Source organism: Lissotriton helveticus, chromosome 2_1 (genome assembly GCF_964261635.1).
Source record: "Lissotriton helveticus chromosome 2_1, aLisHel1.1, whole genome shotgun sequence".
Classification (NCBI taxonomy): domain Eukaryota; kingdom Metazoa; phylum Chordata; class Amphibia; order Caudata; family Salamandridae; genus Lissotriton; species Lissotriton helveticus.
The window spans coordinates 1,676,655,438-1,676,682,759 of record NC_136059.1 but is presented as its reverse complement, the minus strand read 5'-3'; the positions used below and the strand labels follow the sequence as shown (position 1 = coordinate 1,676,682,759).

Sequence of the window (27,322 nt, the reverse complement as noted above, 5' to 3'; positions counted from 1 at the left end):
TCCAGAACACACTGGAGGTCGATGCGGCGGCTGTGTCAATTTCTTCAGCCGTGATACCACTATGCATTGTTTCTTTTAGGGAGCCCAGCAGGGCCTGTATCGGAGTCAGCGCTGTGGTCTTGGACTTTCGAGACTGGTGCGTTGAACTCACAGTGTGGTGGTTCTTTGGGACACCGGCAGGCGCTGCATCGATTTCTTCGTCCGCACAGGGCTGTGCAGCGGGATTTTCTCCTGCACAGCATTGCTGCTTCAGAAAATACAGCTGCAAGAAAGGCGAAACGTCCATTTTGTAGGTTTCTTCAGTTTTTTGTAGTTTTTCTTGCAGCAATAACAACCACCAGGGGTCCAACCGGATTCAGCACTACAAGGCAGGTCAGAACTCCCAGTAGTGGAGTTCCAAGATGCTGCAGGTGAAGTTTATCCAACCCTGAAACTTAATAGCGACGAAAGTGGCGAAAAGCAGACTGCACACAGCGGAGAGGCCCAAGGACCTGGCCGTAGCCTGAGAGTACTTAAAGTGCTCCAGAGCGTTGTCTTCCATAAGAGTGGATTGGACAGCCCCTGAAAAACCAGTCAACCTCAACCAGGCGAAGCGTCACTGGGCTACCAATGTGGAAATCATCATGCCTTGTGAGTCGGCGGTATCCAGCCCACAGCGGATGGTAAACTTTGCTGGTCTCTCCCTTCGGCAACTGCACGGGAGTGTACGGCCCGGGCCTCCTCCGGGCACTGAGGTAGCACTTACACCCATTCCGTGTGGGATAAGGTAGTGCAACAGCCCAACAGACATGCAGTGTTTACTGACCACAGTCGCAAGCTGGAGGAAGAAAACCTCTTTCCAAGATGGTCCAGCTTTTTGGATTCCCTATCAGGTGGTGCGTTAGGGAATGCGCCTTTGGAGGTGGAGGCTTGGACCACCATGCTCTCAGGGGTGGGGTGTTGGGAGAGGAAAGATGGGTCACCCAGGACCAGGCAGTGGCTTCGTGCAATCATCCTATCCACAGGAGCCCCTGTGTTGGACCTGGCCCTGGTGCCCAAAAGGATGTCCGTGAGGGCTTCATTAAACGGTAGCAAGGGCTCTGAAGTGCTCGCTGTCGGTTGAAGCACCTCTGTCAGGAGGTTACTTCTGACTGCCACCGTAGGTAGCGCACGGTGGAGAGCCTCGTAAACCCTATGCAACACCACGGCGTAAGACGTTCCCTCTTCCGCAGCCACGGTAGGAGGAGACAACATGCCAAGATCTGGTGAGGTATCCAGAACACTGGTGTTAGACCTGGCACCTTGGCGTGAGTCTCCCTTCCACTTTTTGCTGGTGTGCCTCAGATGTTTTGCTGGTGTTCGCTGCTCAGGGCACTGCGCCACGGCCAATCCGTGCCGCAGTGTAAGTGCTCCCAATATAAAGTGTCTCCATAATTGATTTCCATGATTGGCTTATTTGGTCCCCAGTAACGTGTACGAGGAGTGTCGGGCTAGTAGATACAAATGCTGCTAGTGGGACTGCAGCGCTGGTTGCGCCACCCACAGAAGCGGCCTCGTAAAATGTGTCTCGGGTCCGCCATTGCAGACCCTGCGTGCAGTCTGGTACAGTCACGCTAACTGCGCAAGTGCACACACTTTTCAATCCCTAGACCTTCCCTTAACCTTCATATCAGTCACCCCTAAGGTAGGCCTACGGGCAGGGTGCATTGTAAGCGTAAGGTAGGACAAGCCCTGATGTGTGTGGCATGTCCTAGTAGTGAATTACCGCCCTGCTCGTTCTTCACTATTGAAGGGCTGCCTGTTATCTTAGGCCAAGATGAGCTGCCGGAATTATTACACGCTATAGTCCCGGCAGGCTCAGGGAACACGGTGGCACGTCAAGTTTGGTATGCCTGAACTATAATAAAATACTTCCTTTAGCAAGGTTTATTTTAATATCTTGTGTTTGCAAATGCTACTTTTAGAAAGTTAGCCTTTGCTCGCCTAACTATTTCAGCCCGCCTCTGCCAGGATGTGTATCTGCTGTCTGGGTTTGTGTGAGTGACAGGGCTGGGGAATTCCTGGGGACAGTCGGGGTTACCAGGTGGTGAATAGGGTGCTTACACCAGGATGGGTGGGCGGAGTAGTCCTTGACTCGGAATAGGGTTGTGCTCCACCACCACAATGCTGGCTCCACCTGCTGCGGAGCGTCTGATGTCCCTGCCCTGCACCCTGAAAGAAGACGGCAGCTTCCTGTCAACAGAGTGATCCAAAACTGGGTTGAACCAGGCTCAGGCCCCCTGGCCTGGAAAGACAAAAGAAATTGAGTATAAATATAGGAGCCATGCTCCAAGCAAATCAGATCCTGTTTTGACCACGACGAACCTCTGCCTGACTAGAAGGACCAAGAGAAGCTGAAGGAAGGAAACCGGTCTTTGCCCTGAAGGACTGGCCTGCAGTGGTGCCTTGCTGAGAACGGAGAGGAAAAGACCAGAGAGGACTTTGAAGACTTGTGCCTGAAACGATGCACGGAGCGCATCGGATAGCCTCGGACGGTCCGTACGTGGTAACGTACCCAACTGTCTAGCTTTGCCCTCCAGCATACCAAGGCTCATGCCGCACTTCAAGAAAGGCCTTCCATACAGTGGTACCGGAGACCCGGAGCTGCACCCGTCTGCCCGAGAACGCGACGCCCCACTCAGATCCACAGGTATGACCTGGCGTGCTAAGAAGTAGTCCGCCCCGCAGGCCTGAACGGCGCCTCGCCCGGTGAGCTGCATCGGACCCCGGATCGCTACAACCCTCCACCCGTCCCGCTCATCCGACTCTCACCTTGAGGGGGCTCCGAGCCGAATAGATCCTTTGGAGAACCGTTGGCCTCGTCCCGGGTCCGCCCTCACCAGTAGCCGCGCCTGAAACGCCTCGGACACTCAACGCAAGGTACACTTGAACTCTATCCCGAGTTCACATCAGATCCAGGGTCCGCAACGTTTGTTTTCCCTGTCGTCGTACCTTGCTGACCAAGAACACTTAAGAACAATTGCCTATTTTAATCTGATGGCTCTCAATCGCTAAACATTATATGGTCTTGTGATAATCCTGCATATGAAGTATATCTTTTACATAAAGTCTACGTATTTTTGATACAACCTTATGACTGGTGTCCGTTTGTGGTGGGTCAGTGGGTTTACTGTATGTGATCATAAATGCTTAACTACCTGCGCCCTGAGGATTAGCCTTGTCTGCTCGCGCCACGCAACCTAGAGGGTGAGCAGGGGTTATTCTTAAGGAGTAGTTCTCTTGCCCTGACTAGAGGAGAAGGTCCCTGCTTGTCACAAGTGCATACCTGTGCCAACTCAAAGTCCTCCTCACCTTCTTCTGGCTGCCAATCTGGTCTACAAGAGCCAGGTTAGAACAAGGGCACAAAAGCACCCATCGGTACCGGTCCAGGCATCAGTAGACGCCGGTCCGGCTCTGTCTACATCGAGGTGGAGGCCGGGGTCGACGTCCGCTGCGGACACAGCCGACGCCGGCTGTGGACGTGGTGCCGCTGGAATCTGCACCGGGAGTGGTGTAAGTAGGTCGACCGGCGCAGATCCGGATCCAGACCTGGATCCAACAGGACCCTGCGACGCCGGGGCCGAAGCCACCGGATCAAAGGTCCAGGGCCCCTGACAGAGTCAGCGGGGCCCAAAGGCGCACCAGCGGAGTCAGGCTGCCCAAAGATGGCATGCATCGCTTCAGAAAATTGGCGAAGCTGTGCAGGGGTCGCTTAAGGTCCCAGGAAGGGACGGAAGCTTGAGGTCGACCATTCGGGCTCCGCACACTGAACCGCAGGAGGGGGCACCACCCGCATCCCTCGTCGGCCGACGGACGGGAGAAGTCAAAGAGCGAAAAATGCTCTTATGTGTTCGACTTACCTGACCCAGAGTGGGAAAACTTGGAAGAAGAGTGATGATGACTCCGCGACCAGTGCCTTGACCTCCCATGCGACCGTGACATCGTACGGTGTGGAGCAGACTGCCGGGCCTCAAGAAGCTTTCAGGTCCACTCCCACAAAGACTTCAATTCATGGTCCGGCAGTCAGAGCACGACTTGGGGTCATGGTCGTTCTCCACGCAGAACAGGCACACGAGATGCGGATCTGTCACAAACATCAGTCAGCTATAGGAACGCGCAAGCCTTGAAGCTGGGCATCCCTGATGTGCACCAGGAGTCGAAGACTCGAAAATGATGTCGACAAACGTCAGCAAAAAGTGACTGGAGGTACCCCTCTCTGGATCCGCGCTGAATGGCACCGAAAAATAAAGAACTGACGACAGCGCGCGAGGGCAGCGTCTAAGTAGCTACTGCACCATCATCCTGACGACCACGACGAACGCGGAGCCAACCAACGCCACCTTTCAACGCGCAGGAATACTGCTGATGAAAAACGTTCCGGTTCCAGTCTGACGCCTGGGGGTAATTCTAAGGTAAGGAATCTTTAACTGCTTCTTTCAGATACAAGCTTGTAGATTTATTGTCTACCTTGTAATTTCGATGGGGCTGTCCCGGAACTAGGCTGTTGGGCCAGAAATGACCCTTGCATGCACTATGGTTGTACACCCGTTCGCACCTGAGAGAGCCTGGTGCCCTGGTCTTCAATTTTGGCCATGCCCTCACGGTAATATAGTTGATGCACAAAAGAGTAGGTCTTTCCCTTGCATAAATAAGGTACTGTAGCAGTACTGTGATGTAGGGGAGGGGCAAAAGCCGTACATTCACTGACTGACTGTAGACTTCTGTCCTGGTCATGAGAATACTTGGTGACAGAGTACTGTGTTTTCTGAACCCATAGCTGTGACCAGGCCTTAAAATCTTTGTCACAAGAGTGGCAGCATCCTGAGCCACTCATGTGAAGTTCCACTTTTATATGCTTACTGAAATCCTTGTGCTAACATCCCAAGTGCAGAGTGATAGGGTGTGATTGTGGGAGTGTACGTAAAAATCTACTGGAGGCCTGTGGGATCCATTTTGTATGCCACTGGTCTGGCTTTTTGTACAAGTTGAGGATCAAGTTGTTTTTCTAAACAGTGGAAGTTTATTTCAGACATTTCTTAAGCTGGACAGAGGAAAACTAGCTATAGAAGTGTCTGAAGAAGAAACAAGGCTCCTTAAAAATCCATTTAGGCATTTTTCTGGGCAAGGAGCTGCCATTTAGTATTCCTGAAGTGACATTTAGTGGATGATCGGGGTGAAAGGTGGGATTGTAGACCAATGTACAAGGTGAAATGGACCTTTTAGATGGGCACAGGCCTTTATTTTTCCTTTCAATTGGCTGATGACAACCAAGTGCATAAATATCATACATTTGTCTCTCTGTGGTGGATGCTACAGGCTTGAAGCAACCCTGCATTGAGAAGCATCACTATATGTAAAGGCTGTGCCTGAAGAGCAGCCTGGAAAGGGCACTTTAAAGGAGAAACACCCCATACGGTTTCTAAAAGTGCAGACAGTGGAGACAGATATCTTCGTGTCTGACACGAAGAAGAGCAGCATGGATCCACGGGGCTGCGCCTGAACTTTCTGAAACAGATCCCCTGAGTGTTTCACTCACCCGGGATTATTCCTAACCTAAACTGCAGCCACAACTATTTGGATTGAATCCTAGTTACACCGCAAACACTGTGCGGACCTACGTTAGCGGGGCTGTATCCTGACTATATCACACAGGTTGCTTCCCTCCCCCTGTCCTGAGGAAGACCCGCCAGCTGAGGATGTAATTTACCCTCTATGCACTAGGGTCAAAACTCGACAATCCCCCCCCCCCCCAGTGGGCCTGTACCGGATATCAACCCAACCCTGCCCATCTCACAGATGATATCTCTGTACATCTTAAGGAACATCTAAAAGAAAATATGGAACCAAGGACAGGCCTAGTTGTGAACGGGTGTCATTGTAAAGCTGTAGCCAGTTCGACAAGGATTAACATGTGTTAAATGAACTTTGTTGAAATTTTCTTCCATATCTGATTCCCCTTCTATATCTGTCCCACTCACAAGCACAATTCCCCTTCTCATTCCTTTGGAGCAACCTTCCTCCCTTTTTCTGTGAGCATTTAAATATGGGGATCAAAGCATTTGAGAAATAAATACTATCACCTCTGTAGCAATTTTGGGTTCGGTTGTGTTATTGGAGAGATATTCCCCCCAGTGCCTGCAGTTTATGAAAATTGGTGTGCACTAATGGCCCCATGCTATACCGTTCATGTTTTTCGAATAATGAAGGTTTTCCTCACTAGATTATAATCGAGTCTAGGACCATTGTTGTTTATATCGATTGTTACCCAGGTCCGTGGACTATTGTGGGTTACCCACATTATAATATAATGTACGACCAAAGAAAGGAATGCTCCGCAGAGTACTTAGAGCTGCTGTACAATCAGAGCTGCTGTACAATCAGGGCTACTGTATGTCCAACACGCACTCTTCCCTCAGATGAGAATATACGTCTGACAAGTCATCACAGTTTCTGCTAGGAGCGGTTTCCAGAGAGACTGTAGGCCCTCAGCCACCGGGGTATACAGATTGCTGTCCTCTTCTGGCAGTCCAGCCTATATTGGGGACCTGCTGTGCCTCGCTCCTCCTGGTCAGTCAATCCTGGAGTGATGAAAGGCACCTTCCTCCTCTGAGTAGGCAGACAGTTTTTCAGTTTGCACCAGGAACGCAGAGCAATGCAAGAAACAGACACTGGTGCCATGAAACTAGGGCCCTCAAAGGGAGATACCTTAACCCTAGATATCGGTTCGCAGAACGGGGAGGATGGGTGGGGCGGTAAGAAATCTAACACTAACGTTTCTTACAGGTATCTCGTTACCAAAGGTAAGTAACATGTGCATCTGAAAGAAACACGTTAGTGTTAAGATTCCTTACCTTAGAATAGATACCCAGCAATACCAACTCCGGTGGTGGGTCTGCAAACCAAGATCACACCAGGAAATCCTGGAGAATAGAACGGCTGAAAAAGCCATTTCTCCAGACTTTGCTGTCCAGGCAGTAGTGCTTGGCAAACGTGTGCAGCAAGGCCCACGTAGCTGCCTGACAGAGGTCCTGCAAGGGGACTTCACGACCCAGGGCAGTATTAGTCACCGTGGCCCGAGTGGAATGGGCGTGCAGCCCCACAGGAGGCTCCTTTTTAGCCAAGGAATAACAGACCTTGATGCATAAAATGACCCATCGAGAGATGGTCTGTGTGTGCACCGCCCGTTTCTTCTTAGCGCCCACGTAACCAACAAAGAGCTGGTCGTCCGCCCAGAACTGTTGTGTGCGGTCTAGGTAAAAAGAGAGCGCACGTTTTGGGTCCAGATGGTGGAGTCTCTCTTCCTCTTTCGAGGGAGGCGGAAAGAATGTGGGCATAGTGATGGACTGCTCGATGTGAAAGGCCATAACCACCTTGGGCATGAAAGAAGGACGAGTTCTCAGAACAACTTTGTCCGGATGAAAAGAGAGGAAAGGAGGCTTAGATGAAAGTGCCACTCACTCTCCTGGCAGAGGTGATGGCAACCAGGAAAGCAGTCTTGAGAGTCAGAAGACGGAGAGGACAATTATGAAGTGGCTCAAAGGGAGTGCACATTAGATAAGTATGAAGCAAGTTCAAGCCCCACTGAGGGATCACAAAAGGAACAGGAGGGAACATGTGCGTGATGCCTTTCAGGAATATTTTTACAATAGGAGACTTGAAAAGAGAAGGCAGATCAGGAAGCCTCAAGAAGGCTGAAATGGGAGAGAGATGGCCCTTGATAGTGCCCAGAGGAGAGCACTGCTGGGCAAGAGAAAGAAGAAAGAGGAGAATCTCAGAAAGAGGGGCAGAGAGTGGAACCACAGCTGTGCACCATGCCACAAATTTGTTCCACCTGCAGGCTTATACAGATTTTGTGGAGGGACGCCTGGCTGCCAGAATAAAATCACAGACTTCAGTAGGCAAGTCAAACGGCCTCAACTGTCTGGACAGGTTCAGGTGGAGGACCGTCCCCTGTTGCTGAGACAGAAGGTCCTCCTGAAGAGGCAGACGAGTCGGAGGATCGACTGACATGCTGAGTAGCTTGGGATACCAGTACCTTCGTGCCCAATCCGGAGCCACAAGGATGACTTGGGCCCAGTCGCGCCTGATCTTCAGCACTCTGGGCAGAAGTGGTATAGGCGGAAAGGGTACAACAGACAGCAACTCCACTCACGACGAAAAGCGTCTCTGAGCGAGTGCCACCTTGGCATTCAGAGAACCTGCCAGGTGTTGAACCACCAGGGTGATGCCTTGGTGTTCCAGCCATGTCCAGAGGCACAGAGCCTCCCGACAAAGGGTCCACGACCCCAACCCGCCCGGTTTGTTGCAGCACCACATGGCGGTGGTGTTGTGTGACAACACCTGCACTACACTTCCCCGGACAGAGTGAAGGAATGCCTTCAGTGCAAGTCTGATCGCCCGCAGCGCCAGAAGGTTGATATGGAGCTAGGACTCCGCCGGAGACCAGAGGCCTCTGATCTCCGCCTCTCTCATGTGGTCCCCCATCCCAGGAGGGACGCGTCCGTCACAACTGTGTGCTCGGGTTGGGGAAGGGAGAGGGATTTGCCACTGACTAAATCGCAGTCCATGAGCCACCACTGCAACAGACTCGCAGTGCCCTCCGAGATCAGGACGTGGTCGGACAGGTTGCCCTGATGCTGTGCCCACTGGAAGTTTAGGTCCCACTGCAGAGCCCGCATCCGCCACCTGGCATGATGTACCAGAAGGATGCAGGAGGCCATCAACCCCAGAAGCCACAGCGTCATCCTGACCGAGACTTGGTATTAAGGCCAAAAGATCAGAATCAGAGCCTGAATATCCCAAACCCGCTGCTCGGGAGGAAAAACCCAAAACGGCGCAGAGTCCAGAACCGCTCCGATGAAGAGGAGCTTCTGAGAGGGACACAGGTGTGACTTCGGCACGTTGATGGAGAACCCCAGCAAGTGCAGGGGGTCAGCCGTAGTCTGGAGGTGGGAGATGACTGTTTGGGGCGAGCCTGCCTTCAACAACCAGTCGTCGAGGTAGAGGAAGACTGAAACCCCTAACCTGCGCAGATGAGCTGCGACCACCGCCATCACCTTTGTGAACACCCGTGGGGCGCTGGTAAGGCCGAAGGGGAGCACGGTATACTGAAAGTGCTCGTGGCCAACCATGAACCGCAGGTAGCGCCGGTGGGCCGGCAGGACAGGGATGTGGAAATAAGCGTCATGCAAGTCCAACGCTACCATTCAGTCTCCTGGGTCCAGGGCAGCTAAGACCTGAGCCAGAGTCAGCATTTTGAACTTCTCCTTCCGGAGGAAGCCGTTGACGTTCCGTAGGTCCAAGATAGGGCGTAGGCCCCCCTTTGCCCTTCTTGGGTACCAGAAAGTAGTGGGAGTAGCAACCACACCCTACTTCTGGCCCAGGAACGCGCTCGATTGCCCCCTTGGCCAAGAGGGCCGTAACTTCCTCCTACAGAAGTCGCAAATGATCCCCCGATACACGGTGGTTCTGTGGTGGCATGGCTGGAGGAGTTGCCTCGAAGGGGAGGGAGTAGCCATTTAAGACGATCTGCAGCACCCACCTTGTCCGACGTGACAGTGCGCCAGTGGAGGTGGTGATGGCGAACCCTGCCCCCACTGGCATCACATGGGTCTGAAAGCACGGACTAGGAGGGTTTTGAGGCGGATGCTGTGGGGCAAGGTGTGGACTGACCTCGCCGTTGTCCCCGACCGCCACCACGGCGGTTTCCACGGCCGCCACCGCGTTGGGTATTACCCTGCAGAGCGTGGCTGGCAGCACGTGTGGGTACACCACTTCCGTGGCCATGAAAGGAATGAAAGGCAGCCGATTGCTGGCGCGGGGGCGAGAGGCCCAAGGGCTTGGCCGTAGCCCTGGCGTCCTTAAAGCGCTCAAGCGCATGGTCTGCCTTGTCGCCAAAAAGGCGACGGCCATCAAACGGCATGTCTATCAGTGTGTTTTGGACATCGGCCGAAAAGTTGGCGGACCTCAACCAGGCGTGACGTCTGACCGCCACTGTCGTTGCCATCGCTCTACCTAGTGAGTCGGAGGTGTCCAGCCCACACCGGATAGAATATTTGGCTGCATCTCGGCCCTCCACAAGGGCTTGGCCAAGTTTGGCCCGTACCTCCAACGGACACTCTGGCAGCACTTCCGCAACCGTATCCCACAGAGAGTGGGTGTAACGGCCCAAGAGGCACGCGGTGTTGGAAGACCGCAGTCCCAGACTAAGGGATCTTTTTACCATACTGCTCATACCTCTTGGATTCCCTGTCCGGCGGAGCTGACGGAAACGCGGTTTGGGAATTGGAGGCCTGGATAACCAGGCTCTCTGGGGTGGGGTGGGTGGACAGGAAACATGGGTCGCCCGGGGCCGGGCAGTGGCGTCTGGCCACGTTCCTATCTACGGGCGAGCCCGTAGCGGGCTTGGACCAAGTGCCCAAAAGAACGTCGGTCAAGGCCTCATTAAACGGCAGCAGAGGCTCGGCTGAGCATGACTGCGGATTAAGGACCTCTGTGAGGAGGTTAGTCCTCACGGCCGCGACAGGGAGCTCAAGGCCCAAGGCCTTGGCCGCCCTCATCAACACCACACTATAGGTTGCCCCCTCCTCCGTAGCCTCGGTAGGAGGCGAGACAAAGCCAGTGTCAGGCGAAGTGTCTATACCACTGGCCTCCCCAAGTTCCTCTGCCCAGTCCTCATGAGACTGGCATTCACGTGCCAGAGGGTCCTCAGACCCCTCCCAATCCTCCTCATCACCCATCTCCTGGTATTCAGGGTTAGGAAAAGATGGGGCCGGTTCATGGAAAATGAATTCTCCGAACGGCGTCATATGCGGCGCCCAGCGGCGCTGCACCGGCGCCGGAACCGGGTCGAGGGAGGCGTCGGGGACGGCGCCACCCGGGGACGGCGCCGCCCGAGGACGGTGCCGGAGGTGACACCTGAGGGGTCGGCGCCGGGGAGGTCGTCAAATACACCGGCGACGACCCGGATCCGTATCCAGTGTGGCCCTGCGGTGCCGGGCCCGAAGGCACCGGCAGTGTCGGAGCCGAAGCACCCGACGGCATCGGGCCGAAGCCCCTGACCCGCTAGGACCCCCAGACGGGGCCGCTGGGCCCAAAGGCGCCACGGAGCCCGTCGGAGGAGAGAGGGACCTCATGGCCATGAGGAACCGCTCGATCTCCTCCGGTGTCGCGTTAGGCCCAGGGACAGTAGGGTATGAAGCTGGACGCGGAGCCGCAGGGGTGGTGCCACCCGAACCCCCGGCCGCGTCGGGGGGAGTCGGAAGAGCGATGACGTCTCTTCGACTTCTTGTGCTTACCTGACGACTTTGACCCTGAGGAGTGATGTAGACTCCCGGAGCTTTGATGGATCTGCTCCAGTGACCGGTCCCTCGACCTCCGTCCGGACCGGGACCTCTCTTGGCGCGGGGCCGACTGCCGGAGTTCGAGTCGCTTACAGGACCGCTCCCGCCTCTCCTTCGAACTCAGTGCCGGGCAGTCGTAACAGGCCGTGTCATCGTGGTTGACGCCGAGACACCGACGGTGAGGGTCCGTGACCGACATCAGCTGGTCGCAATCCTCACAGGGTTTAAAACCAGGCATCCCTACCGGCACCGTTTCGGAGTCGAAGACTCGAAAAAGGAGATCAAAAAGAGTTAGTCAAAAGGTGACTGAGGTACCACTTTTTCCGGATCTGCGCTGCTGGCGCAGAAAAAAGAAGAACTGACTGTGAGAAGTTGGCCTGATATATGATGCTCACTAGTTCTAGTGATCACCTTGTATCAGTCCAAACAACCCTTATGGTGATTGGTTGTAAGTCAACCTTATAGACCAGCTATCCTAATGGTAGCATGGACAAAGCAGTCTTAGGCTAAACTCATTTGGCATGTGAAGCCAGCTGTTTTACCACAATATAACCCCTTGAATACCAGATGAAAGGACACCACACAGGTGGTTATGAAAATAAACAGTATATTTATTAATAACCAACACCTCTGAACTCATTATGAGGTCAGAGGGCTAAGCACATGACAATCTCTTCGGAAAAATTACGATAAGTTGCACAAAATTACAACGGTGCCCTAGGGGCACGGCAAACCATATACTAAGTAAATGGAATGTGAAAGTCGATAGAAGAAATGGAGCTGTCCAGAGGCTGTAGGATCGCTGGGACTACGCTATCCTAACTTTAGGTAAGTAATAGGAGGCCCACGGAACGCGTGTGCAGTGTGTGAACTCACACGCGAGATGCGTAACAACGTCTATGGACAGTACAGTTCAAGTTAAAGATAAGTACGGACAATCCTGACTAGTTAGGACTAAAACGACTGTGGAACTGGACACTAGGACAGTTAGAGTACCCTTGAGCACCGAAAAGCTCTCGTTACCTCACCCACGGGCTGCGGGTGCATAGGAGTCAAAGTGTGTCGGGTTCTCACGTTGAAGTCTATGGAGCCTGAAGGAAAAGATGATGCAGGCGACCAGGAGGAAGATGTCCGGTGCGATCCAAGGGTGGATGGGTGAAGAAGAGGACCTGAAAGCAGAGGGGACAGTGTTCAAAGTCACTAGCCAGTGACTGGAGTGGAACCAGGAAGGAACCAGATGTCGTAGTCGCCATCAGGTGAAGAGTGGACGCTTGACACTGCAGCCACGTGGACCAGGAGGTGTCTTCGACGACCAAGATGGAGGCACGAGCTGTCCCACGCAGGCTCTCGCTGTCGACGGTGTCGGATCCGGATTTGGACTCAACAGGCCTTGGCAAAGGCAACCCACGCAGTGAATGGAAAAGGCGTCTGGTGCGGACTAGGAGAGTCCGGGGTGCTCCTCTTTTGGAAGGGAGCAAGGGCCGTTCTGGAGCAACCAGACCAGCAGTGAAGATTTCAAAGTTCGTCGTCTAGGAGGCCACTAGCCAGCCGGCAAGTGACCAGACAACGCGTCGAGCAGCAAACAAGCAGAATGGCCCCACGCAGATCACGTGGAAGCTGGAGGGCTGATCTTCGGTGCTGGAGCTGCTCGGGGCTGGGGCTTCTAAGTCCCCAAAGCACTTGGTCGAGTTTACCTCGGAAGTCGTGCTGGAAGCGAAGTGCATTTTCTTTCAAGATGGCCGGTCCCACGTGTCTCGTCGCACCTACGGGTCTCAGCTTTGCTGCAGATGTGAGTTGAGGTCGGAGAGGTCTGGGAATCCGGGTCTCGTTGGGCTCTGAAGTATGGATCCTCGAGGGAAGACGACAAAGTGAAGCCGCTGGACGCTTGATGGTGCCTGCAGTTGCAGGGTGGACACTCCTTGCCCACAAGGGAGATTCTTCAGTCTTCTGTGGAGCAGAACGTCGAAGTCCAGAATTTCTTCTTGTAAAGTTGTTCAGGATAATCTAATTTGGAATGGGACCAGCTCCTACCTTTATTCTCCTAAAGGGGGCTGCACTACTGACTAGGTCCCTCACCTGGGTGGGACCAGGAAGGGGGGTGGCTACACCCCCTATCCTTTGTCCGGTTTCGCGCCAGAGCTGGGGCAGGGATGCCCCAGCAACTGGTTTGAACCGGTGTATGCACAGGGCACCTTGTGTGCCCCAGGCATGTCTCATTCCTTTCAGGCTTGTCCTACCCAATACACAAAATCCTGTCTGGGGTGGTGCTAGCACCTCCCAAGGCAGGAAACCCTTTGTCCAAGCCTCCCTCGCTGGAAGGACTCCCAGCAGCAGGAGGTCAGACTTGTGTCTGTGGTGGCAGCATCCATTTTGTGATGCCAAGGCTCGAGTTAACTTTAACCGGGGTTCTCAGGTACATACATGTCGTGTCCCTCTAGAAGGGTGGAATGCTACCCCCGTCGCCAGAATTGGCGAGGGGGTAGTATTCCAATTCGTATGACACTTTACTCGACATGTTTTGATAATGCTATACCAAAGTTAGCATTTAACCGCGAGGTTGATAATGCACTTAAGAGTATATGGTATAGCGTTATCATGGAACAGCTATTAGGACTTGGTTCTGCAAGCTGCAGACGGGCTCAGCTCATGCCAGAGCACCATCTCACATAATTCCAAGCACTCTGCCTTCAGGATTGATAAGGCCTGCCATAGGAGTGACTGATAGGAATAGATGTGTCCATTTTAGGGTTAGATATAGGTATACTATATCTATAGCAAAGGGTGATTACACACCCTTGCCCCAGCTGTCTTGCAGCCACTTGTGTCAGTTTTAGATGGCCAGCCAGGGGTGGCATAATACATGCTTCAGCCCCTGGTAGGCCCTGGGTACACCTATGCCCTGGATACCCAAGGTACACTACACTGTACAGGGACTGATAAGGTGGCCCAGTACCAATTGGTAAATGCACCTAAAGTACATGGTTGTCAATTTGGAGAGAGAACAGCTAGGCTGTGGGTCTGATTAGCAGGCCCACAGCAAGGGAAAGTCGTAAACCAGTGAAGCAAAAAGCAAAAATCTGGGGTGACCATAGGATTGCAGACCCCACTCTCCTACACTGACGTCAGCACGCGGAGGCGGCGTCTAAGTACTCCGACGACGTCATCACGGCGCCCACAAGGGACGCGGAGCCGCAGACGACGCCTACCGACGCGCAAGGGTACTGCTACGCAAAAATTTCCGGATCCAGTCTGACGCCTGGGGATATTCTAAGGTAAGGAATCTAATACTAACGTGTCTCTTTCAGATTGGCACTGTTGTGCCAGGGGATCCTCAGACCCCTCCCAGTCCTCCCGTTCATCAGTTTCCTGATAACCAGGCATAAAGGACAGAGCCGGGTCGTAGGTGAAAGCCTCACCCATCGACACGTTCTGGCGTCGGACACGGACCAGGGCTGAACTGGGGTCGGCGTCATCCGAGGACGGCGCCGGGAGCTGCACCGTAGGGGTCGGCGCCAGCAGAGGAGTCGTGAGGTTGACTGGCATCGACCTGGATTCAGGCCTTGATCCCGAGGGGTCCTGCAGCATCGGGACCGAAGTCGCAGACGGTGCCGGGGCCAAAGCCTCCGGCACACTATGGCTGAAATGCCAGAAACCGGTCCCCGGAAGCTTGTTTCCTTCCCAGTGTAAGAATTGGCTTTTGTAGTCTGGTCTGCCCTGTTCCCATGATGCACTGGGCCAGGGACAGACTAATTTGCATACAGCCAGGTTCTGAAACTGGGATGGTGCAATGAGCTAAAAAACGGTGTTGGATCTAGCCCTGATCTCTTGACTGGGTGAGAGTACTCTGCTTAATTCAGAGACTCTGTCCATCACCACCCCTTGTTGTAAATAATTTTGTCCACCCTAAGCGTGGAAGGGTATACTCAGATGTGAGTCCCTTGCTCATTGCACCATCAGGATTCAAGCAAGCCGGGCCGAAGACGGCTGAAATGCCAGAAACCGGTCCCCGGAAGCTTGTTTCCTTCCCAGTGTAAGAATTGGCTTTTGTAGTCTGGTCTGCCCTGTTCCCATGATGCACTGGGCCAGGGACAGACTAATTTGCATACAGCCAGGTTCTGAAACTGGGATGGTGCAATGAGCTAAAAAACGGTGTTGGATCTAGCCCTGATCTCTTGACTGGGTGAGAGTACTCTGCTTAATTCAGAGACTCTGTCCATCACCACCCCTTGTTGTAAATAATTTTGTCCACCCTAAGCGTGGAAGGGTATACTCAGATGTGAGTCCCTTGCTCATTGCACCATCAGGATTCAAGCAAGCCGGGCCGAAGACGGCTGAAATGCCAGAAACCGGTCCCCGGAAGCTTGTTTCCTTCCCAGTGTAAGAATTGGCTTTTGTAGTCTGGTCTGCCCTGTTCCCATGATGCACTGGGCCAGGGACAGACTAATTTGCATACAGCCAGGTTCTGAAACTGGGATGGTGCAATGAGCTAAAAAACGGTGTTGGATCTAGCCCTGATCTCTTGACTGGGTGAGAGTACTCTGCTTAATTCAGAGACTCTGTCCATCACCACCCCTTGTTGTAAATAATTTTGTCCACCCTAAGCGTGGAAGGGTATACTCAGATGTGAGTCCCTTGCTCATTGCACCATCAGGATTCAAGCAAGCCGGGCCGAAGACGGCTGAAATGCCAGAAACCGGTCCCCGGAAGCTTGTTACCTTCCCAGTGTAAGAATTGGCTTTTGTAGTCTGGTCTGCCCTGTTCCCATGATGCACTGGGCCAGGGACAGACTAATTTGCATACAGCCAGGTTCTGAAACTGGGATGGTGCAATGAGCTAAAAAACGGTGTTGGATCTAGCCCTGATCTCTTGACTGGGTGAGAGTACTCTGCTTAATTCAGAGACTCTGTCCATCACCACCCCTTGTTGTAAATAATTTTGTCCACCCTAAGCGTGGAAGGGTATACTCAGATGTGAGTCCCTTGCTCATTGCACCATCAGGATTCAAGCAAGCCGGGCCGAAGACGGCTGAAATGCCAGAAACCGGTCCCCGGAAGCTTGTTTCCTTCCCAGTGTAAGAATTGGCTTTTGTAGTCTGGTCTGCCCTGTTCCCATGATGCACTGGGCCAGGGACAGACTAATTTGCATACAGCCAGGTTCTGAAACTGGGATGGTGCAATGAGCTAAAAAACGGTGTTGGATCTAGCCCTGATCTCTTGACTGGGTGAGAGTACTCTGCTTAATTCAGAGACTCTGTCCATCACCACCCCTTGTTGTAAATAACACTATGGACCGCAGTCGGGTCCGCGGGCCCGAAGACACAACAGCAGAAAGAGTCCTCATGGCCACGATGAAATCTCGAATCTCGCCTGGAGTCGCTTGAAGCCCAGGGAACGGAGGGTGTGGGGTTGGACGCCACTCTAGCGGAGCCGAGCGTGTGGTGCCACCTGAACCCTCAGCCAAATCGCGCGACCGACGAGGTGAGTCAGAAGAGCAATGTCGCTTCTTTGACTACTTCTTCGACTTACCAGAGGACTTCGAGCCAGACTAGTGGTGATTGCTAGACTAGCATCGATGGCTGCGGCTCCGCGACCAGTCCCTCGACTAACTCCTTGACCGGGACCTCGAGAGGCGCGGACTGCCGGAGTCCAAGAAGCTTATGGGACCACTCCCGCCTATCTTTCGAGGTCAAGGCCCAGCAGTGGGGGCACGACTTGTCGTCGCGGTCGGACCGAGACAGTAGAGACACCGGCGGTGAGGGTAGGTCACCGACAACAGACGGTGACCGGCGTTGCACAGTTTAAATCCAGGCATCCCTACCGGCACCAGGAGTCGAATGGACTTAAAAAAGATGGTCAAAATAGACCAAAAAAAGTTAGTCAAAAAATGACTAAGGGTACTAGCTCTTCCCGGATCTGGGCTTGCTGGCGCGGAAAAAAGAAGAACTGATGTCAGCGCGCGAGGGCGGCGTCTAAGTAAGGCGCTGACGTCGGACGCTGAGCCGCAGACTACGCCTACCGACGCGCAGGGGTACTGCTGACAAAAACTTTACGGATCCAGTCTGACGCCTGGGGATATTCTAAGGAAAGGAATCTATCACTAAAGTGTTTCTTTCAGATGCATGTATTATGCCACCCATGAGAGGCCATGCAAAATGGATCTACAGGCCTACCAATGCAGCCTGTGTAAGTTGGTGCATGCACCACTTACTTAAGATATTGGTTTACTATATCCAAGGGTCACTACAGTTAAAACATATAAGTCACCCCTATAGCAGTCCTTGAGAATCCTGAAGACATGGTGCTTAGTTCGAAGTGAGAGTGCCACTCCATGAGCAGAACACCCTTGCAGCCTACGAAGTCCATTCTCCCGGGTTTTTAGTGCTACAGCCATTTATAACAGAGTGTGCCAATATGCGACCATGTGATCAACTCTAAAACAGCTGAAAGTAACCCTATTTTGTTTGGTATCAAACATTGTGGAATCATACCCCCACACCGGTAACCGGTGTGGGAGGTATGATTCCAGCCCACAGAAACGAGCTGGCAGCCCAAAAGGGTTGCTACCAACCAGAGACACATTTCTGCCCTCCTGCTGCTGAGCCAAGCTCGAGAAGAGGAAGACAGAACAATAGGCATCCTCTCACAGGGAGGTGTGGCCACCTACCAGACAGGATTTAGTGTATTAGGCCTAGGTGGGTGCGCTTGCCAAAGAAAGTCAGCATGAGGGGCACATTGGTGTCCCTGTGCATAGTCCAGTTCACACAAGCCCTGGGAGCCATTGGCTCCAGCTCTAGTCCGACAAAGGACAAGGGAGTATCCTCCCCACTGTCCTGTGAGGGTCCCACAAATCGATTCAACCCTCTCCAGTGGGTACAAAAGGGCTTACCTGGCTGTAGGACTCCCCTTGCTGTGGTGAGTCCCCTGGTCCTTGCTGGACCAGACCGTAACGTTCCTTGACCTTCTTTGTGTGTTTCCGCTGCCAAGGCTTGTTGGTGCTCCCGCCGGACACCGACCTCTGACCACTTGACATCCTGCGTGGGACAGCTCGTACCCGGCTCCTGGCCGTCCTCCACGTCTCCTGGTCCCTACAGCTGTAGAGTCACGGTCTCCATCGTCACACCTGAAGCACCCAACATCGGTGGGCATTCGTCTACCGAGCCCCTGGTCACTCCTGAGTGACCCATACTCTGTCCCCTCTGCTTTCAGGTACTACTCAACACGAATCCAACTTTGGATTCCAACTGACACTTTTCTTCTTCCCCACAGTGGCCTTTCCTTGAAGTCCTCCATTGAGATCGACTGCAGTTTCTGACACCACTTCAGCCCTATGCACCCGGCTTCCCTGGTATAGGTAACTCTGGTACTACAGTATTCACGGGTGGGGTGGCTCTTCAACCTCCTATGATCTAAAGGGCTTCCTCATAATCCACTGGGAAGGTTCCTTAAACTTTAAATCTGCAACCACAACTCTCCCATTGAACTGTACGTAGCACGCGGTCGTGTTCTCACACTGCACCCGTCCTCACTGGGGTCCCTCCTTACTCACCTTGGGTGGTTCCATGGGGTCCCAGTGTTTCTGCAACCTCTAGACACTGTCTTGACTCAAGTTGTGGTTCTTATACCACTATTTTAGTACATGGTTTGGTCTCCCTCTGGAGCCTACTGTGTATTAGTGCTAATTACGATAGTTTATGTGCTACTGTATTATGTGCTTTGTTTATCTGTGAGTAGCAAATACTGCAAGGTATTTAGAGTGGGTTATAATAATAAATACATATTTTTATAACTACTGTGTGGTTCTCTCTATTTAACCAATACAATAAGGTTGCATTCTGGTAAAACAAGCTGATTAACATTCCCTCAAGACTAAGCCTCAAGGCTGCTCTCCACAGCTGTCACTTGGATAGTTTTCTAAGGTTATCTTTGACCTCCTATATCACCATAAGGGTTGTTTGGACTGGTGCAAGGTGCTCACTTTAATTAGTGGACATCATATACCAGCCCAACTTCTCACATAGGGCCCACCTGTTCTGCAAGGGGACCAACCCTTCCAGTGGAATCTTCATTCTTAAAGACTGCCACCAGCGACAAACAGATGTGTGGAAGAACAAGTTACTTACCTTCGGTAAAGCTATTTCTGGTAGACATTATTTAACTACAGAAAACTCAAAATTTGAATATACTCCCAGGCATCAGACTTAATCTGAAAATTCTTAAGCAGTACCCATGAGCGTCGACAGGTAGAGACATGTTGATTGGCACCGGCATTGCTCCAGAAGTGATGCATGGGTCTCTGTATAGGCCACCCTTGCACGCTGACCATTGCTTTATGAACTGTCCACACTGATAGCAATGATTGTTCAAATCTCTAGGTGAGACCTTTTAAAATGAGCGAGTCCAGTTCAAAGAACAGGGAGGATGGCAGGGTTGGAGAAGAATCTGCACTTAGAGTCTCTACCAGGAATAGTGCTCCCGAAGCTAGGTAATATGTACATCCCTGATGTTGGTTCTGTGAACTGGGTCAAACCAAAAATTCATGCAGGACTGAGCGGCTGTGGGAAGTTGGCCTGATGTGCAGTGTTCACTATTCTAGTGATCACTATATATCAGTCCAAACAACCCTTATTGATGATTGGTTGTAAGTCAACCTTATAGACCAGCTAACCTAGTAGCATGGATACGAGCAGTCTAAGGCTAAGACTCTAGAGGGCGTGTTAAGCCAGCTGTTTTACCATCACATTACCCCTTGAACACCCAGTGAAAGGACACCACACAAGTGTTATGAAAATAAACAGTGTATTTATTAGAATCACAACAACCCTGTACTCTTTATGAGGACAGGGTGCTAGGCACACAACAAAACTCTTACGAAAATACTTAAGTTAGCACGTTATACACAAATGCCCGAGGGGCACGAAAAACCATATACTTTAAAAGTGGAATGCGAAATTACTAGCAGGTAAGTACAGTACTAATAGGCTTTGGACTCGCTAGGACTTGACTATAGAATCGTTAGATTACTTCTAGGAGGCCTAGGGGACTCGGGTGCAGAGTGTGCACTCTCACACGGGATGCGGGACAAAGTCTATGGGAGCTAGTAAAGGCAAAGTTAGTGTTCACGGGCGAACCCGACCTGGTAGGAAGAAAACGACAGTGGATCCTGACCCTAGGATAGTGAGGCTATGCTGGGACACCGAAGTGCCGAAGTTACCTAGCCCAGGGGCTGCAGCTGCATAGGTCTGAAAAGACGTCGGGGATCTCGTTGCCGGACCAGGAGCCTGGAAGAAGGAAGTTGCTGGCAGGCGACCAGTGAAGAAAAGTTCGATGGATCCAAGCCTGGATCAAGGAAGAAGAAACCTGAAAGCAGAGGGGACCAAGTTCTTGAATCACTAGCCAGTGATTAAGTGGGCACCAGGATGGCACCGGGCTAAGTCACCTCGACTAGGTGAGTGGGCGACGCTGGCTCTGCAGATCTCACGGACCAGGAGGCGTTGTCGGCGACCAGGATGGAGAGGCGAGCTGTCCCACGATGGATGAAGCTGTCGGCGTCGAAGTTACCCAGGATTGGGCAACAAGCCTTGGCTAATTCAAGCCCACGCGGTGGACTCAAAATGGCGTCTTGAGTGGACCAGGAGGGTCCGGGGTGCTCCTCTTTTGGAAGGGAGCAAGGGCCAGCCTGGAGCAACCAGACCAGCAGCAGAAATGTTGTCGGGCGTCGTTCAGAAGGCCACAAGCCAGCGGGCTAGTAGCCAAACAACGCGGTGAGCAGCAAAAAGCAGAAGGGCCCCACGCAGATCGTGGAGATGCTGGGGGGCTGCTCTTCGGTGCTGGAGCTGCTCAGGGTCGGGGCTTCTCGGACCCCAAAGCACTCACCAGGAAATTACTCGGCGGGCTTGCTGGAAAGAAGTCGTGCAGTCTTGAAGATGGCCGGTCCCTCGAGGTCTCGTCACACCCACGAATCTCAGCGTGACTGATGATGCAGGTAGAGGTCAGAGGTGCCAGGGAAGCCGGTTCTCGTCGAGCTGGGCAGTCTTGATCCGGAGGAGAGACTTGCAGCAGACCGCAGTGTTCTTAAGATGGTGCCTGCGGATGCAGGGTGACTACTCCTTAGTCACAAGGGAGAAATCTTAGGAAGAAGTCTTGAGTTCCTTTCGTGGAAAGTAGTTTCAGGATTCAAAGATGATCTGATTTGGAAGGGGGCCAGTTCCTACCTTTATCCTGTAAAAGGGGGCTGGCACGCGACTAAGTCCTGCCCTATGGGTGGGACTAGGAGGGGGGTGGTTACACCCACTTCCTTGGCGGGCTTTTCCCCAGCACAGGGTCTGGAGTGACCCTGGAACTGGTTCCAGCCAGCCTATGCACAGTGAGCACCGGGGTGCCACGTGCAGTCACCTTCCTCTAAAGCCCTGCCTACCTACAATACACAAAACCCTGTCTGGGACGGTGCTGGCACCGCCCCTGGCAGGAAACCCTTTGTCCTTATCTCCTGCTCTGGGAGGACTCCCAGCAGCAGGAGGGCAGACTTGTGTCTCGGTGGCAGCATCCATTTTGTGGATGCTAAGGCTCTGTCTGACTTTTAACCGGGTTATAGGTTACATGCATGTCGTGTCCCTCTAGAAGGGTGGAATGCTAACCCAGTCGCCAGAATTGGCGAGGGGTTAGTATTCCAATTCGTATGACACCTTACTCGACATGTTTTGATAAAGCGATACCAGAGTTGGCATATAACCGCGAGGATTATAATGCACTTAAGAGTATATGGTATGCGATATCATGGAAACGGCTAAGGGATGGATCCCGAAAGCCGCAGACAGGCTCAGCTCATGCCAGAGCACCATCTCACACGATTCCAAGCACTCTGCCTTCAGGATTGTTAAGGCCTGCCATAGGAGTGACTGGTAGGAGATCTGTGTGTCCATTTTAGGGTTAGATATAGGTATACTATATCTAAAGCAAAGGGTGAGTACACCACCTTGCCCCAGCTGTCGTGCAGCCAGTTGTGTCAGTTTAGTTAGTCAGCCCAGGGGTGGCATAATACATGCTTCAGCCCCTGGGAGACTTCTGGGTACACCTCAGCCCTGGGTACAGGGACTTGGAGAGGGCCCAGTGCCAATTCAGTACCTGAGTACAATTTGGATAGAGAGAACAGCTAGGCTGTGGGTCTGATTAGCAGGCCCACAGCCAGGGAAAGTCGTAAACCAGTGCAGCAAAAAGCAAAAATCTGGGTGATCATAGGATTGCAGACCCTACTCTCCTACAGCGGCCAAATGTCCCTCTCGAAAGACCAGACTGTCCAGACAATTATGCTTCAAGGCTGTATGGTGGTATGTCCAAAACAGGCCCCCTACAACGCAGTGGTAAAAGCTATGGTGGAGTGTGCCTGCAAGCCTTCCAAGGACGGTTTCGGCTAATGCTAAGCAGATCTTAATGCAGAGCATGATTCAGCAAGATATGGTCCACTTCTGCACTGCTTTGCTGGTCTTCTTTTCAGGGAATCCAATAAAGAGCTACTCGTCCATCTGCTACATAATAAAGAAACTCCGAGCCCTTTTTTGGATCCAATCAATGGAGTCTCTCCTCCACTTTAAAGGGGTGCGGTGAAGCAAGAAATCTCAGTAAGGTAATGTTCTGTTCAACATGAAATAGTCACTTTCTACAGGAGGAAGAAGGCTCAAAACTGTACAACCAACTTTTCTGTATAGAAAGTGGTGTAAGGAGGGTTGAAAGAGGGTTTTTGCAGCTAGCTCACATGCCATGCCGATAATTATGGCACAAAAGAAAGATTGTCTTGAGGGTAAGCAGCCAAAGAGGACAGCTGTGAAAAGGTTTGAAGGGAACATACATGGGGATTGTAAGAACCAAATTTAATTCCCATTGGGTTATAATAAACAGAGAAAGAGAAGACATATTGAAAACTCTGGAGTAAAGACATCAATATAAGTGATTTAAACTAGGAACGTTGGTCTACCACCTATAAGAAAGCAGACACAGCCAACAAACACCATTCAGCAGTGCAAAAATAAAGTCTTTGCTGGGTGAAGTACAACTCAAACAGAACATCGGGCAGTTTAGCATGAAATGGTTAAATCTGCTTGGCAGCACACCAAGCCACAAACCTGTCCTAGCGGCAGGCATATACCAACTTGGTGAGGGACATCTGGCTGCCAAGATGACAACCTCTGTATGAGGCTCAAAAGCTCTCAACTGCCACCGCTCAATCTCCAAGCATGGAGGTGGAGCATGTGCAGACTCTGGTTGAGTACCCGGAACTGCTGCTGCTACAGGAAATCCTCGGAAAGGGGCAGCTTGATCAGAGGTCAGATGCTCATGACCAGGTGTTCAGGATACCATACTCTCCATGCCCAATCCTGAGCCACTAGAATGACTTGGGCCCAGTTAGTCCTGATATGCAGAACTCGGGACAGAAGAGGTATCGCAAAGGCATATAGGAGTGGAGAGTGCCACTCGACGTGGAACGAGTCTCCAAGCAGGAGAAGCCTTGGAAACTTCAAGATGCAAAAGTGCCGACATTGATTGTTGTCTGCAGAGGCAAAACGATCGAACCAAGGTTCTTCCCATTTGTAGAAGAGTCTTGCACTACCTTCTGATATAACCACCATTTGTGATCTACAAGGCGCTGACTGTTGAATTGGTCTGCCCAAGGGTTAAAAGTTCCTGCCAAGTGGTAAACCACCAGAAAGGTTTCCAGGCGTTACAGCCATGTCCAGAGACGCTTAGCTTTCTGGCACAGGTTCCACAATATCACCCTGCCATGCATGTTGCAGTAGCACACTGCAGTGGTGTTGTCCATGAGCTGCTGCACCAGCATCCCTTTGATGGAAGTAAGGAAATCCTCCAACACTAAACAGGCGGTTTGGCGCTCCGGATGACTGATATGGAGACAAGTCTCTGCCAGAGAGCAGAGTCCTCTGATCTCCACCTTCTCCCAGATGGCCACCCTAACCCAGTAGGAATGCATCAGTCATCACTGTCAGCTACAGGTGGGGTATGGAGAGTGGTCTACCACTGACCTAATCACAATTCAGCACCCACCACATCTGGTCTTTTGACACCTCCTCCGAAATCTGAACTTGGATCAGGGAGGCCCCCCAGGTAATGTGCCCATTAGGACTGCAGACCTAACTGCAAAGCCTGCATATGAATTTTGATGTTCTTTATGAAAAGGATGCATAAGGCAATCAGTCCCAGAAGCCTTGGAGTCATCCTCACAGAGATCCAGGAGAGAGGCTGAAACATCAGGAGCATAGCCTGAGTGCTCTGGACTCTCCTTGCCAGAGACATCAGGATAAATGAAGGACTTTAGGCTTATTAGTTTCAGCATTAAATCTTGGTCTGTCTCTTTTCATATTATGCATCTGGAGGAAGAGCCTGCTGACTGTGGTCTGTGCGCAAGACAGATCAGTGGAGGATGTGTCAGCATTATAGAACCTGGGATTCTTCAGTGCTGGGTATCCCTCTAATAGACTACTATATTTTCAAATGCCCTGAAAGGAGCAGTTTGTAGCCGGACAAAAATACACTCAAGAATGCGTACACAATAAAGCAACCTCTCTTTCCCCACCAGTCTACCCTCACACGGTCACTTCTTCCACTGTCTTCAAGTTTAGTCAAATCGATGTCAATGATTTGTGGTTTATCAATTATTTTACCAACACCAAAATCCACAACAGACTACACAACTAGGCCTAGACGGACTTTTCAATTTTGCAGGCGTAATTGGAGAGATTTTTGTAATTTTGCAACTTACCCGTACATTAAAATGTGTCGCTGTACTGGTGAAATTGAAAATCATGTAGTGGTTTCTAAAATTTAGAAGCCGCTGGATACCAATTGATGCCCATACACTCCAGAGATTAGAACGTTTAATTACTGCAGAGTATGTAAGGGTGCAGAGTGATATGCAGTAGTTTCTAAAGTTTGGAAGCCACTGCATACCACTCGGTGGTGGCACCCTTACATACTCTGCAGTGATTAAAAGTTTTAATCACAGTAAAGTATGCAGGGCACAGAGTGGTATTTAGTTGAGCCATTTTCTTAGTGCAAAATGCCTTCTTGGATCCATTATTGAACAACAAATGCTCACTGTATCCGGGAGCGGAATGTTACAGATTTTTACAGAATTTAAAATTAATGCAGAGGATTAAAACTCCCCTACTCACCACATACATCTAACAATTCTTATGTGGTATAATCACACCAATTGGACACCCAATATTACCTGCATCTCAATATTCACTAACATCTTTCTGATTCCATTTAGAATTGTCATTCTCAAACAGATCATGTTAGAAAGACCCTAGTACATACACAACATGGCAACACAGTGCTAACATCTCAAGAGCAATCTGTCATACCACTCCAACATACATTTTAATTCTACTCAGATAAACGTAGTTAAAACATATCACACCCTAGTGTATAAAAGAATGGATCATCAATAGTTACCCTTCTATTTATGTAGTTTAAAAAACTATTTGCAGGCTAGGGAAGGATAACAACGCCCAATTTAATGAAACATGGCAAAAAAAAAAATCACACTCCCTTACATATAAATAACACAAAATCTTTAGACTGATCAAAGTCATTCTACTTTCAATTTAACCAAAAAAATCATTACTAAACTACAACTTTCACAAATATTTACTAATCCAACACAATCAACCCTTCACAACTGATCAGTCTAGTCAGGCAATCCCAGAAACCTATAAACAGCACACTCTGATAAAGTAAATGAATGTGCCATGAAATGGTACATTGTGCTTCTAAAAGAAGATAGCTGAACATTTTACATTAACTGCACTAGGACAAATTTCCTTGCAAAAGCTCATACGAGAGCTACTAAGCTGCTTACATATTTTTTGTAGTTACTACATAAAAGTTCCAAAAGTTAAAGATGTCCAAGTCTATATTTTTGGTAACTGGGCAATTAACTTTTAAGTTGCTTTTGCTGATAGATAAAAAATTAAATAGTGTGTTTTTGATATTGTTGCATTGCTGGTTCACGGTTTGACTAAATTAAGTCTTTGCAGGACATAGGATCTGTAGGTCACTAATTCATGAGGAATGGTTATGGGTAGTTGAAAGAAGCTTTTCAAAAGAAGCTTTATATAGCAGGAGTCATTTGGGTGGAAAGTTTGGGAATCAATTTACCACAACCATGATCAGATATCAAAAAAACAATTGGGACCTCTGATCAAAGGAACATAGTGCGATTTGGCTCACCCAATATTTGAAACTCGCTGTTGGCAAGTAGATGATTATTTAGGAATTTTTTGGGTTGCTCAGTGGCTCCCAGATAGGTATAGCTGGTATCACAACACAAGGTGCACCACAATGTCTAGGAAAGGACACTGACCTTCAAAGGGTTAATATTTTTTGGCATGTTCCAAAAACAAGAAAATTAGCCACATGCACAGATTCTATGCAATGGCCGAGGAGTCTGTCACAGCTGAAAGAACAAACTACGAACAAGCAGCCAGGGTGAGCAAGGCTCAAATCCTTGGAAATCACCCACTCATGCTGAAAGACAAAATGGAGGAGTGCAAGCTTCCTCCCTATATGTACAGGATTATGATCCTCTAGAGAGTTAACAGTTCCAAGAAGGTATAGCAGATTTGAGTTTCAGACTTGGTGAAACTAAGCTGGAACAAGATGAATGACCGGGCATCTCAAGGTGCTTCAAACTTCTGTTCTGAACCAGAAAAGATTGGGCAAACAGCATACCGTAACCTATCTGTTCAATTGAGCATCAGGCCATAATCTAGAGGTCCAGGCAACCTCACTAGGGGGAAAGTGAAGCAATTGCATTCGCTGATACAGGCTGGTGAAAAAAGGTCACTGGTTGTTTACCATGTGGCCTCAAAGAGGTTGATTACTTCACCAAGATGCCCTACTCTGCAGGTGGACGATGAGTACATATGAGAACACATTTAATGGAACACC

At 50.9% G+C, this 27,322-nt stretch overlaps 1 protein-coding gene across 1 annotated transcript in view; it reads right to left on the bottom strand.

Annotated features, from left to right (window-relative positions):
- LOC144818836 (uncharacterized) overlaps positions 1–27,322 on the bottom strand; it is a 1,999,126-nt gene that overhangs the window by 1,306,168 nt on the left and 665,636 nt on the right.